Source organism: Phalaenopsis equestris, unplaced genomic scaffold (assembly GCF_001263595.1).
Source record: "Phalaenopsis equestris unplaced genomic scaffold, ASM126359v1 Scaffold000141, whole genome shotgun sequence".
Lineage (NCBI taxonomy): Eukaryota > Viridiplantae > Streptophyta > Magnoliopsida > Asparagales > Orchidaceae > Phalaenopsis > Phalaenopsis equestris.
In genome coordinates this window covers 197,541-211,609 of record NW_018164583.1, presented here as the reverse complement: position 1 = coordinate 211,609, position 14,069 = coordinate 197,541, and the positions used below count along the sequence as shown (strand labels likewise).

The 14,069-nt window shown below is 33.7% G+C and overlaps 1 long non-coding RNA gene across 6 annotated transcripts in view; it reads left to right on the top strand.

The window, feature by feature from the left end:
- LOC110021751 overlaps positions 1 to 14,069 on the top strand; it is a 56,155-nt gene that overhangs the window by 7,071 nt on the left and 35,015 nt on the right. For 5 of the 6 annotated variants that reach the window (XR_002293691.1, XR_002293695.1, XR_002293693.1 and 2 more), the window contains exons 2-3: positions 7,753 to 7,931; positions 8,111 to 8,225. This is a non-coding gene — a long non-coding RNA (uncharacterized LOC110021751). Of the gene's footprint in view, positions 1 to 7,732; positions 7,932 to 8,110; positions 8,226 to 14,069 lie in introns of all 6 variants that reach the window. The other variant, XR_002293692.1, reaches the window with a different exon arrangement.

Here is a 14,069-nt window from a genome sequence, read left to right as displayed (position 1 = left end):
GGGTTGGTGTAGCTCCTGTGACGGACAAAATTAGAGAAAGTCGTCTTAGATGGTTTGGTCACATTAAACGTCGACCATCTGATGATCCGATTAGGAGAGTAGATGTTTTAGATTCAACGTGTGTTAAGAAAGGCAGAGGTAGACCTAGGAAGACTTGGGCTTATTGTATTAAAACTGATCTTAACTTATTAGAACTAAATGAAAATATGACACTAAATAGGACGCAATGGAGAAAAAGGATTCATGTAGCCGACCCCACGTAGTGGGATTAAGGCTTTTTTGTTGTTGTTGTTGTTGTGTTTAGAAGGGTATAGTTGTCTTTTCGGACTATCCAAGTGTATTCCTACCTGTGTCCTATATAAGGCAGGCTTTTTTAACGAAAAGGAAACCCTTGGGTGATCATTTTTATCTCTTCATTTGTGTGAAGAGTGGGGTTTCCTCAGGAAACCTGCTGTTTGGTCTGTACCCAGGGTTTGACATTCCTTGAAGCTTTTAATGGGGCCTATTATCTACTGTCGAGGACCGACACCCACGGCTGACAGCTGAAGATTTAGGATGGAGATAGTTGTTTAATCATGTGTTTTTCCTGTTGTGCCACTATCATCTTGGTATAAGAGCAAATCTTTCTTTCTTGGGTTTTTCGGCTATAGTACGAATTCTTCCTAAAACTTTGTAGCCTGGTTCTTGGTAGTGTTTTCTGGCCCTTTTTGTCATAGCAAGAAGTTGCCATTGCAGTCCTCTCTTTTTTCCTTTGTACAACCGCAAAAAATTGCTGTCCATCTACTACTGTGCTAATTTCAGGTTCTAGAAGTGCCACCTCGCCGAAATCTTGCAAGATCCAATAAAAAAATGATGGTAGAGGATCTGAAACAAGAATTTAACGTTTGCAAAAAAGGCTTGTTTTTCTTGAACATCAATATTCTGGAAATCAGAGACAAGTAAATGGTGTAGTGGAGACGGTTTGAAAAAAGAAAGCAAATCCTTTCTTTCAATAGGTATCCGGCGAGGAAGATAGACCAATCCGCACCTATAGGAGAAGAGAATCTTGCCAAAATTTAGATTTTGGAATTAAGTTGTCTTGAAACTTTGCATCTAGGGAAGTGACAAATTGGTGTTGGTTTCTTCCAAGCTTTGACTAATTGTCCTGCATTGAACAATTTACGTATTTATAATTCCTCGTTTGGTAATAAATTTCAAGAGATATATGTACAACATGTAGAGTGTGTGATATTAACATTGTCAAGTGTCGTATACGTCATGCTGCAATTATAGACTCTCAGCTTCAAATTTTGACATTAAGGCGCAACAATATGGTCCATTCATTACTTAGTTACCCTCAATTGCATGCCTTTGATATGTCTTTCTGTCACAAGTTATTTGATCCTAAGGCTCTGTTTGGGGCAGTTGCAGCTTCTCAGTTTTCAGCTATAGCTGCGCTGCCCCAGGAAACTGCTGCGGGAAACTGACTGCCTGTTTGTTGCAGCTGTATGAAAATAACTGTGGGACAGCTGTTTCTGAAAAAATGATCATCCCGTCCATGTGTAGTATTTATGTATATAACAGAAGATAAAATAATTTCTTATATTAAACAAATAATTTTCTAAAGCAATAAATTAACATTAATTAAAAATTAATTAGTTTTATTTATTTACAAAACTTATATGTTTATCTAATAATTTAAAATTTAAAAATATGTTTGTAAAATAACTAATTACTCATTAAATAATAATATATAATTTTATCTAATTATGATTTAGAAAATATATGAGTTAATCATTAATTATTAATACATTAAATAGAATGTGTTTCCATATCTAACACCTAAATTTTTTTTTATTTTTTTTTACATTTATACCACTAAAAACTTTCATATAACATAAAAAACACCACCAGTACTGTTACCACTGTAATTTTAGACACCAATAGCCTTCACCAAACCCATTCCAACATCATCTCCGAGGCCATCAATGTTATGAGTTTTGCATAAAATAAGCTCATGATGCAGACCAATGCAGCTGATAGAGATCAACTGATGAAAGACCATGCCGAAACAAGGAGGCTTAAAGAGCAGAAGTGATGCTCCCACGACCTAATTTCCAAGTAATGCTGAAAACTTTGTGGCAATGGTTACATCAACATGACCAGCTTTTTGCCTCTCTTTGATGAACCTGACGAAAAAAAAAGGGGAAGAATTTACATACTTACCATACAATTCTTACGTATTTACATATTTAACTCCTAAAGTTTGATATTTACATTTATAAAACTTTGTTATTATAAACCATGTATGAAAAGGTTTTAAGTCCAGTTTATGGCTTCTAAATTCCCCCTACTCCTAACTCAAATCTTGTATGACTGAAGTTCAAATACCTTCCAATCAGTGTTTTCGAGTTAACAACTTCTATGAACTGCTAAAGGCAAAGAATCATTATTCATTTCTTTGTTGAATCTGAACAAAATAAATATGTAGAATCATACAACCAAGAAATATACAAACCCCAACACCATAGACTTGATGTGTTCCCAATAGTTTAATGTTCTTCAACACTCACTAAATTCACTCTTAGAATAAGAATTTTCAAAATTTGTTTGAGTCCATAAGAATCAAAAAGAGTTTGGGTAGATATCCATATTGATTTGGACAATAAACAAGAAAAAAAGTTAATTTAAACGTGTATTTATTTGGGGAGTGAATCATCAATCTTTAATGATTTAGCCTAAGTGCTTAGATAAAATCTTCAAGGATGAAAGCTATTAAGATATAGATAATTACTATTCACCAACAACTTATTGATTCTGACAAAGTCATCAATAGAACTTGTCAATAGTGTGCACAACAAAGATTGAAATCAAAGTTTGTGCAAAGAAAAAACTATAAATTTACGCATTAGATAAAACTGAACAGAGAAAACCAAAATTGTCGATATTAGAATAACACAAAGAGCATCAAAAAAAATTATGATAAGAAATAGAACAACCAGATAAAGAGCAACAAAAAAAATTATGATAAGAAATAGAACAACCAGATCGCCTAAGGTTTTTTCTTACCAATCTTATATAAAATCTATAATCATGCAGAAGTTACTTTTCAAGTATGAAAAAAAACAAAAAACATCTAATCAAAAATTGAATTTTGCGGATTGATAGGGAAACCCTCCAAGCTTCACCTTCTCCTCCTTTATCGGGAAGATCAAAACATTCTCAGAAACCACAACCTTAACTGAAAAAACGTTCCTTCGATGAAGAAGACTGAAAGCCACACCATTAGCTTGAAGAGCCATGGAAGCTTCCTTGTTGAGGGAGATTGAGGAGGGATTGGACATGCGACTTCTAGAGGGGGGAGAGGCCTGACTTCCTTGTCTCCCACAGGGTTTCAAGGGCGCGGACTAGAGGTTCCTTCGACGTCCAAAACCATCGCTTTCGTGACCGAAACCTGCAATAGGGAACACGGGAGAAGATGAAGAACGGGGCGGCAAGGTAAGGGCACCAGGGTAAAAAGTCAAAGGAGAAAGCTGGGCCGCGAGCGAGGGGGAGAGTTCCGCGTTCGAGGTAAATCGCGGCAGGCCGCGGCGGTACCACAACCCCAAATATTAGAAAAGGGTGGCGCGGTACCTCGCCGCGTCAAACGAACCCTAAAATTCTCTTAGCAGTTATATCATGTCCTTTGTTTGCAACTTTGGATTTGTCTTTTTATTTATCTTTTAGTGATGAGACACTGCATGAAGCTATTCTTGCTTTCCCTAGTATATATATATATATATATATATATATATATGATTTGACTCCTCACTTTGCAGAAGAGTCAGACATTGGACAACAAGAGAAGACTTCTCCAATCCCGAGAGAATGATGCAAAAGTAATCTAGGATAATTCTAGTATTTGTGTTTAGTATTCTTTTATTTTTTTGCCATTTTCTTTTTTTTAAAGAGTATAGTGTTCTTTTTGAACTGTCCAAATATATTCCTACATGTCTTCTTTATAGGGCTGGCTTCTTTAATGAAAGGGGACTTCCGGGTGATCACTTTTATCTCTTCCTTTGTGCCAAGTGTGGGAATCCCTTTGCAAACCTATTGTTTGGTTTGTAACCCGGGCTCGGCCCTTCTGGGGTGTTTATGGGGCCTTTGCTGTCTGGGACTGACGGCTGCTGCCAAAATCTGTTGATTTCATTTCCAGGAGGGAGATAGTTGCTTGATCAGGTGTTTTAATTATTGTGTCACTATTGATTATGACATGTTGAAATCCTCTTGATCTTCACCAATTCTTTAGTTACTGCATATTTGGTGAAATGAAAATTAACATCCATATGCTTTGTTCTTTCTTGATGAATATGATTTTTGGACAACAAGCAGCACCTTGGCAGTCATATAAGATTGGCATTGTATGCGAAATATGTTGATTAAGTAGCTCACACATTAAACATTTGATCCATAAGGCTTGGTTAACTACGTATGAAACATCAATATACTTTGATTCCATAGTTGGCAAAGCTACCACAAATTACAAACACAATTTTCAACTAACTGTATTTTTAAGCACTTTAAACAAAAAACTAGTGTAAGTATCTTTCTTGTATTTATTCTTGCTGCATAGTCAGAATTTACATAGCTATCTCTTCATGTAGAGTTGTACCACTGCAGATTTTAGTTTCAGGTGGGAGATAGCTATTTAATCAGTTGTTTTCAAGTTGTGCCGCTATCAATTATGATATGTTGAAATCCTCTTGATCTTTACCAATTCTCTGATTACTTCATCTTTGGTGAAATGAAAAATAACATCCATATGCTTTGTTCTTTCTTGATGATTATAATTTTTGGACAAACAAGCAGCACCTTGGCAATCATAGAAGATAGGCATTGTATGTGAAATATATTGATCAAGTAGCTCACACATCAAACATTTGATCCATAGGGCTTCCTTAACTACATCTGAAACATCAATATACTTTGATTCCATTGTTGGAAAATCAACCACAAATTGCAAACACAATTTTCAACTAACTGTATTTTAAAGCACTTTAAACAAAAAACTAGTTCAAGTATCTTTCTTGTATTTATACTTGCTGCGTAGTCAAAATTTACATAGCTATCTCTTCATGTAGAGTTGTACATGCAAATCTCAATGGTTATATCTACTGACTACACTCAGGTTGGTGCCAAGTTAGGTATGATACTAACCATAGCAAATATAATTCTTTTAATTACATTTTGGAAGATATCAGCAGCATGTACATCCTTTTATCATCATATAATAACAATTGATAATTTCTTGGCTTCATATGTTGTGGCAAAGGTGTTAGAACAACTTTTAAATTCTCCATCTCAAATCTCTAAGCACTCTTTTCGAGCGAGCAGGCTGGTGTATAAATGGTTCTTTAGAATTCTTTTTCCTTATATATATATTTCAAGAATCTTGTTTGCAGGACCCAAATCTTTCATAGCAAATTTAGTTTTAGTATTCTCTTAAACTTTTGATATTTCAACCATACTTTCATCAGTAATAAGCCTGTAATTAACATACGAGGATATAATTATTCTTTAAATCTTTTCTATTCTTTAATAATTGTAAAAATCATAATAACATCCATCAAATTTATAAACCACTTTCTCTATGAATGCTTAAGCCCTTGCATGAATCTCTTAAGAAGACATCCGATTTTCAGCTCTTCAATAAAACCATCAGATTATTTTATGTATATTATTTCATGCAAGTCTGAAAACATATCTTCTTCCATTATTTTTTGTCATTGATTTCCTTCAGCTATCTTCAAGGCTTATTTTTTTTGGTTAATCTTCATTCATCAAATCTGTTATAAAGACATGCAATGAGATCAATATATTCATATCTTCGTGGTACTTTGATATCGTGCTGAGGCTATGCGTTACTAATCTATGTACTCTTCTTTGAACTTATTTAATGGCCGGTTGCTTAGATTCTTCAAGATTTGCCTTAACCAATTCTTGGCTATTGACATTATGACTTTCTTACTTGGTTGATCCCCCTTAACCTTCATTGTCCCTTGCATCCATTGACTTAACTTGAGCCTTGCTACCTAAAATAAAAAATTCTATTTGTTGCTCGTTAAGGATTACATCCCTACTTGTCATGCATTTTGTAAATCTTGGCTTCAAGCATCATAGCTTGTATCCATTGATGTTATCAAGATGGCCAATGAAAAGTCATATGACCACTCTTTTTTCAAGTTTATTTTGCTCCCTGATTCTATGAGCATCTTGAAACCAGTTCATGAGAATGGGCATATATTCATACTGATAAGGTGTATTGATGTACTAATTGCTTCAGTCCAATACCTTTTAGGAATTTTGCATCACTCAGCATAAGCCTTACTTTTTCAACAATAGTCGTATTGAACATTTCTACCAACCCATTTTATTGTGGAGTAATTTTTACTATGATATGCCTTGCTATAGCTTGTCATATAGATTTTGTGAGTTCAAGACAAAATTTTAGCTTCTTGTTTGTCTTTGGTTTTTTCACCTTCTTGTAAGTTTGAATCTCAATGATTTTCTTCCTTTCTTTAAACTCTTGTAATGCTTCATTTTTTTTATCAAAAAATTTTACCTATAGTTTTCTAGATTGGTCGTCTATTATAGAAAGAAAATACCTCGCTCCCACAATATGATTCTACCCAAGATGGTTCCCAATGGTTTGTATGAATGTAACTAAGATCTTTATTTGTTTTTGTACGTTTTAAATGAAAACTTTAGCCATATTGACTTCCTAATAGCGCAATGATAACAAAATTCAAGATTTTTAATTTTATCACCACAATACAGACCTTGTTTCTCAAGTTCTTCAATCCCGCTTTGACTTCTATGACCATGTTTCCCATGCAATAATTTGGTTGTATTTGTTGAAATAGCTGCATCCTCGAGTCTGCAGTGACTGTATTTTAATTAGAGAATGCTATACATTATTCAAAGCTCTTTTCATGGCAACAATGAGCCTTTATATACTCACAAGCTTCCATTTTCTCTCTTGAATTTAAATCAAACTTTATATAGAAGTCCTTGTGAAATTAAATTTCTCTTCAGCTCATCTACATACCCTTAGTAATCAAGTTTCTTTTCTATGCTGTCAAACTTCTTAATTCTTATCTTTCCTATTCCCATGATCTTGCAAGTCTTTTTGTTTCCAATAATTGAAAGGTCAAGTATTTCAAACCAAGATTTGTTTAGGTGCACGTGGAAAGTGCACCAGGAATCAATACTCTAGACTTTGCTAGACTTTAATTATAACAACCTTTGTAATTTCCTGTCTCTTCTTAGTAACCTCAGTTTCTCCATTTTCCTTTCCTTTATTAGGCGTCTTTATTTTTCTTTTTGAGCGTTTCTTAGTGAAGTGATCTACCTTGTGGCAAAGGGAGCATTTTATCTTGAAATTGGCTTTGGTTCTTGATTAGTGCTTGCCGTTGAGATCATGTCTCTGCATTCTTCCATGGACCGTAATGCTATGTCTAACATTTTCTTCTCTTGAATCTTCACTATTTTGTAGTAATTTGGAATCGAGGGTTGATTTCACTTTTTCCATAGAAAGACAGATTATTTCATATAGTATAGTATCCATGAAACACTCGTGTCTTTTTGACAAAGAACTCAAAAAGGATTATGGGAAGAACAACTTCCTTGATTTTCGTTGCTTTTGAAATCCATCATGACTTTGTTTAAGTCATCCAACTGCATCTGATATGATTTGGAATCATCAATTTGCAAGGTGTACAATCTCTTCTTCAGGTACCACAACTTGGCAGGAGATTTGTTCAAGTATAGAACTGTGCGCTTTTTTGGCAAGATCTCCAGGGTGCTTTGCATCAATTGGCTGTAAAGCTTCTTTCAACAATGCCACATCAAGGCCGTGATGGACAAGCAATACCTTCATTTTAAGTCTACGTGGCTGAAATCATTTTGCTCAGGTAACTTGTCTTTTGCCATTGCCATCAAGGTTCAAATTCTTGTATTTTGAAACCTTACAAATGATTTTATTCTTCAATCTGTGTTTCATATTTTTAAACTTCAATTTAATGTCTATCAATAAACTTACTTGTGCATGAATCATGTTACTAAATTTTACCCTAATCTGTGTGAATTTCAGGTGATGGACTCATGGAAGGTGATTGACAGTGCTGATATATATCATAGACATTATCTGCTCACGAGGACTCCCACTTCAAAAGGACATCTCTCCATTCATTATTCTTTGATTCAAGGTTTGTATCTGAGTCTTTTTCTCATGAGAATCAAGTTATGGTATGGCATTTTCGCCTTGGGCATCCTAATTCTCATTATATTAACAAATTGTATCTTCATTTGTTTATCAACAAAAAACCTAAAACCTGCCAACTTGTTAAACATACTCGACGAGTGTACCTAAGCCTAAAATACAAACCAACACGTCCATGGTTTATAGTAATATTTGGGGGTCCTAAAAAAAAATATAAATGGGGTTAGGTGGTGCGTCACTTTAATTGATGTTCACATCAGAACTTAGAGCTTTCTCATAAAGAAAAAATCTGAAACTGCTAGCATATTTGAAACATTCCACAACATGATTCTCACTCAATTTCTTTGTAAAATTTAGATTCTCAAATCTCATAATATAAAAGACTACTACAACTTCACTCTCAATCTTTTTCTATCTAAAAATAACATCATTCATATAAGCTTTTGCGTTGACAAAAGCCAACAAAATTTTGTGGCTGAAAGAAAGAATAGACATGTCCTCAAGGTGGCACGTTCAATACTATTCACTAATAATGTACTCAAACATTTCTCGGGGATGCAATTCACTAAATTCTCCCACACCTCCAGCTCCCACCAATAATAAAAAATTTTGTGTACACCACTACCACCACAACAACAACAAATCCTTAATCCCACTACGTGAGGTCGGCTACATGAATACTTTTTCTCCATTGCGTCCTATTTAGTATCATATTTTCATTTAGTTCTAATAAATTAAGACCATTTTTTATACAATAAGCCCAAGCCTTCTTAGGTCTACCTCTGCCTTAGTTAACATAAGTCGAATCTAAAACATCTACTCTCCTAATTGGATCATCAGATGGTCGACGTTTAATGTTACCAAACTTTTTAAGACAACTCTCTAATTTTGTCCGTCATTGGAGCTACACCAAAACTTAACCAAAAAGAAAAAAAATCATTGAGCATGTAATAGATAATCTGTACAAACCTTCAGAATTAACTCCACACACACCAAGTATTCACACAAAGGTTGGATCAACACATCTTGAGAATCAAGATGAAGGAGAACTAGAATGCACGATACACCCGATAAAAGAATTTGTGATCTATGAAAGATATATCATTCTCTTACAAATTTTGGTTCAGAACTTGGATAAGTACAGGTCCCAAATGCAATCCAAGAGGACTTATCTCCTTTTTGGAAAATAGTTGTGGAAGAGGAGAAAATAGTGACTCCAAGACCTGGATCACAACTATGCCACTTGAAAAAAGAAGTGTAGGGTGCAAATAGGTATCCAATGTTAAATTCAAAGCAGATGAGAGCATAGAATTGTTTAAAGCTAGACTTGTAACAAATGTGTTTACTCAATTTTATGAGATCAACTACTAAGAGACATTTGCACCCATGGTGAAACTCAACTCAGTAAGATTATTATTGTCAATGGTTGTCAACAAAAATTTGCTTTACATCAGATAGGGATCAAAAAGGCATTTCTTAATGGGGGTGTTGAGGAACAAGTGTATATCAAGATACCTCTAGGATTAAAAAATGACAAAAATAATCAGCTAGTGTGCAAATTAAAGAAATCATTTTATGAGTTGAAATAATCTCCTAGAGCATGGTTAGAAAGGTTCACTAGACTATTCTCGCCAATGAGTACTATCAGTGTCAGGTTGATCATACTTTTTTTAAGAAATCAAATTAAGAATGTATAATGGCCATCTTTATTGTATGTATAGATATTATTTTTATGAGGAATGAATAAGGAAACTTGAAACAATTAAAAGAATAATGACTTTTGGTTTTGATATCAAAGAAGCTAAATCCAAAGAAGACCTTGTCATATGCCAGAGAAAATAAATCCTTGACTTATTAAAGGAGACAAGAATGTTAGTGTACAAACTAACATATATTTCTATGGATCTCAATCGATGGACATCAATAGGAGAGGTTAACTCTAGTTGAAAAAAGGAGGTATCAAAGTCTTGTGGAAAAACTTATTTATCATCTCATACGAGACCCGACATTTCTTTTTTTGTAGGTGTGGTGAGCCAACGATTTGAATGATGATCATTTAGAAGCGATCTTTCGAATTCGGAAGTACCTAAATGGGTGACTCCAAGAAATTTATTGATATTCAAGAAAATTGAGAACTGTAAAATTGAGATATACACTAATGCTACCCGTGTAGGAGAACTGACTGACACCAGATCTGTCAAGGGTTATTGCTCATTTGTATGGGATAATCTGGTTGCTTGGAGGAGTTGAAAGCAAGCTGTGGTGGTAAGAAATAGTGCAGAATTTGAGTATCGTGCCTTAGGAATTTGTGAATGGATGCGGCTAAAGAAATTATTGGTGGAACTATACTTAGAGAAAAAAAGTATAATATATTCAGTTATAGTCAATTTGTTAACAATATTTCAAAGAATCTGATACATCATGATTGAACCAAACATATGAAGATTGACAGACACTTCTTCTCTGAGAAGGTCAATGGAAAGATTGTCCAACTAAGTTATATCCCAATTCAGCATCGAACTGCCGATATTTTTATCAAGGCTACTCCTCGGCACTACTTTAGTGATCTCAACAAGAAGCTTGGGATGTATGACAAATAAAACACAACTTGAGGTGGAGTGTCGATGCATATAGCCGTGGACAATATGGGCCCACTCACGGTTTGAAAAATAGTGAGTCTGCTGCTACATTTAAGGTGGAGAAATTATTCTCCCTTAGTTATCCATTTTTGCTTTTTTTGTTTCTTTCCTTATTATCATGATGATTTGAATTTCCCTCCAATTGTATTAGGGTTTCTCTGAGCTGTAAATATTTATTATTTGCTTAATGAGAAAATTAGAAAGTTTTTTCCTCTAAGAAAGTTCTTACTGAATTCCAGAATAATACTAATAAATAAAATTAGATAAAACAAATATATTATTTTTAAGTGTATGCAATTTATTATAAATTCTTATCTTTTTATTTATTTTTGTCATGTATGTATTGAATCCTCTTCACAATTTTTTTTTTCATTTTTTGTGCATGTCAAATTTTCATCATCCCTTCAAGTGGTTGTGCTTTCATTTTATTCTTACACGGTGAATTTGGTGATATTGGGGCCTTTTTTGGAAATTCTTTCTATATCAAATGCATTGACATTGCCAGCTTTAGGAGATGAACGGCGATTTGAGAACATTTTCATTCAATTGAGATATTTCGAGTATATCTTTTGTAATGTTGTGTGTACTCTTTGTGATGTTGTGTTTGATTTAATTGGATTGTGAAATAGATGCTCAGGTCAAGAAAACTTTAGACTATTGTGTCATATAAAAAGCCATTAGGATTTATTTTAATCATGTATTCATGACCTATAATAAAATTCAAACCACTTCCCTAATTTTGTGGAATGTTCGATTTCTCCTTTTTTTGTTTTAAATAACCTCTTCTCTTTATTATAATTAAAAATTGTACATTATCTATTTAGAATCGGGCACTTTCATCTACATGCTATTGCCATCTATTTCTTGCTTATATGCATCCAAAAGTAGGCAAAACTCATTAGGGAATAGAATATTCAATAAATCATCATATTTCCTCCCACCCTACTTCTCCCTATACTTATTCCTCTCTCTCTTTTATGATTCCTGTCTTTTAAACTGTGGGTTATACCTTTATTGTGTGCTACTTGAGCTAAAACTGAAGGAAAAAAGGCTAGAACATAATGAGTGAGAGAGAGAGAGAGCAAAAATTAAGAGGAAGTAGGATTATAGGAATGAAGATCATGTAGAGAAGCAAAGAAACTCAAAGAGGCTGCTATGTTTTATTCATCAATTTCTTGGAAGCAAGATCCTGTTAGTTAAATTATCCTAATTTTGGTCTTTATTACTGTTACATGGTTATTTCCACATTGGTTGCTATATTGGAAAATCTGTTTGCTTGAAATCATGCATTGATGCATATATCATTATCTAATTCAAATATTTTGGGTACCCAAAATTGTCATTAAAATCATCAATTGTGGATACAACTAGGTTTGGGTTTATGAAGCATTAGCTTCAAATAATTAACCAAATAACACTAAATCTATTTAATGATTTGTGGAGCGCTTGGTCTCTTATTGGAAATCAGATTGGTAAAAACTTCGCAAGAAGAAGGCCTGGATTTCCTAACATACATTTTATTAAAATTTCAGAATTTACTTGCATGTTGCGACCATACATGTTTCTAAACGAATTCTTTGAAAACCCCATATAAGTTTTCTTGCAAAACTTGAAGAATTGCTTTATCTACATCTAAAGCAAAGGTACCTTATCCTTTCTTTAACTTTAGATGGTTTGCTTCTGTATTGCAAGAAGGTTCACTAGTGACTGCAATCAATAATCTTGGATCGGTACGAGGCATTATTGTCTTGTCTCACTTTTCCCCATAACATAGAAAAATGTCTTGTTCTCGTTTAGTAACAGTTTACTGCTAAATGGTGTGCTCTATAGCACCTAGCATGTTAAGGGGCACACCTTGCCCAATTAAAATTGCAAAGTGCAAAGAAAAAATTTTCTATTTTGTATGCTATTCGTGCATTATAGCAGATATTGCAAGGTCCACTTAATGCGAGGTATTTTGAATGTTTCAGTTTTTTTATCGGTATTGAACGTTTGGTTTGGATTTTTTTTTATTATTTATGTTCTACAAAACAAGCTTTTTTGAAATCGATCTAGAGATAGCCTTTTTCTTCCTTTCCACCACGTGGATGGTTCTTCTATTTCTTAAACAGGATACACTTGAAACATTCTTAACACATTTTTATGGGTTATCCTTTGGATATCCCCTAGGCCTACGACCTCCTGGAGAACATATCTCTAGGTGTTCATAGTGCGAACTATTTGTTTTGATTCAATTTTTTTATTGGTATTGAATTGTATGGTATAAATTTTTTAATTTAAAGGCTTCAATGAGCTTTTTTGAAATAAGTCTAGGTTTTAGATGGCTTTTATTTTTTGACCATGCGGATAGTGCCTTTCATTTTTCAAATAGGAGGCATTGAAAGCACAGACACCCTTCTTAATTTGTTGTCCTGTAGGCATATACCCTAGTCCTATGGCCTCTTGGCAACCTATGTCCTTGCAACCTAACATCTTATGGCCCTCTGATCATATAGTGAACTAAGATGAATGAGAAGTCATTGCTTCAGGACAAAATTCCTTAACCCTTGTATTTGCTACTTATTTTCTCTTATTTTCAACTATTGCATCCATAATGATCAATATTTGTTTTTTCTTTTTCGATAACTTAATGCTCTATAATTATCTTCCCATGCATTTTTTTTTTCTAGTTTGTCCAACCTCTTTTCCTCTTTAAATTCATGTTATTTTACCTTGTTGCCACTCTTTGTCTAGTGATTATTTTTGCTCTTTTCTTGTAATGATTGTCTTTACAGGCACGTTTTTATTATTGTCTTTGATTTGTTGTTCTTTTTAATGGTTGGCTTTGCTTATATTGATTTAATCATTGTTTGCTAGCTTTAATGCTTTACTATGATGTTACTCTAACTTTTTGTTCTTATTTTTTTGCACTGATTAATTTACGAAGATATCATCTCAATGTTTGGATAGTGTTAAGCTGCACTGTGGTTAGTATTAATGCTCTACATGCATTTTTCTTCCTTTGATTGCCTTTATTTTGTTTATTTTCATGGTTACACTTGTGAGGCTGATCGCTAGTTTAATTATGATGTTGCTTTGATTAATTTTTTTTCTAAGTAATTTAAAAAATTATCATCTTATTGTTGGGGTTAGTGTTATAAGTTACATTGCTCCATTGATTATTGTAAAAATTTAAAAATCTATTAGATTCG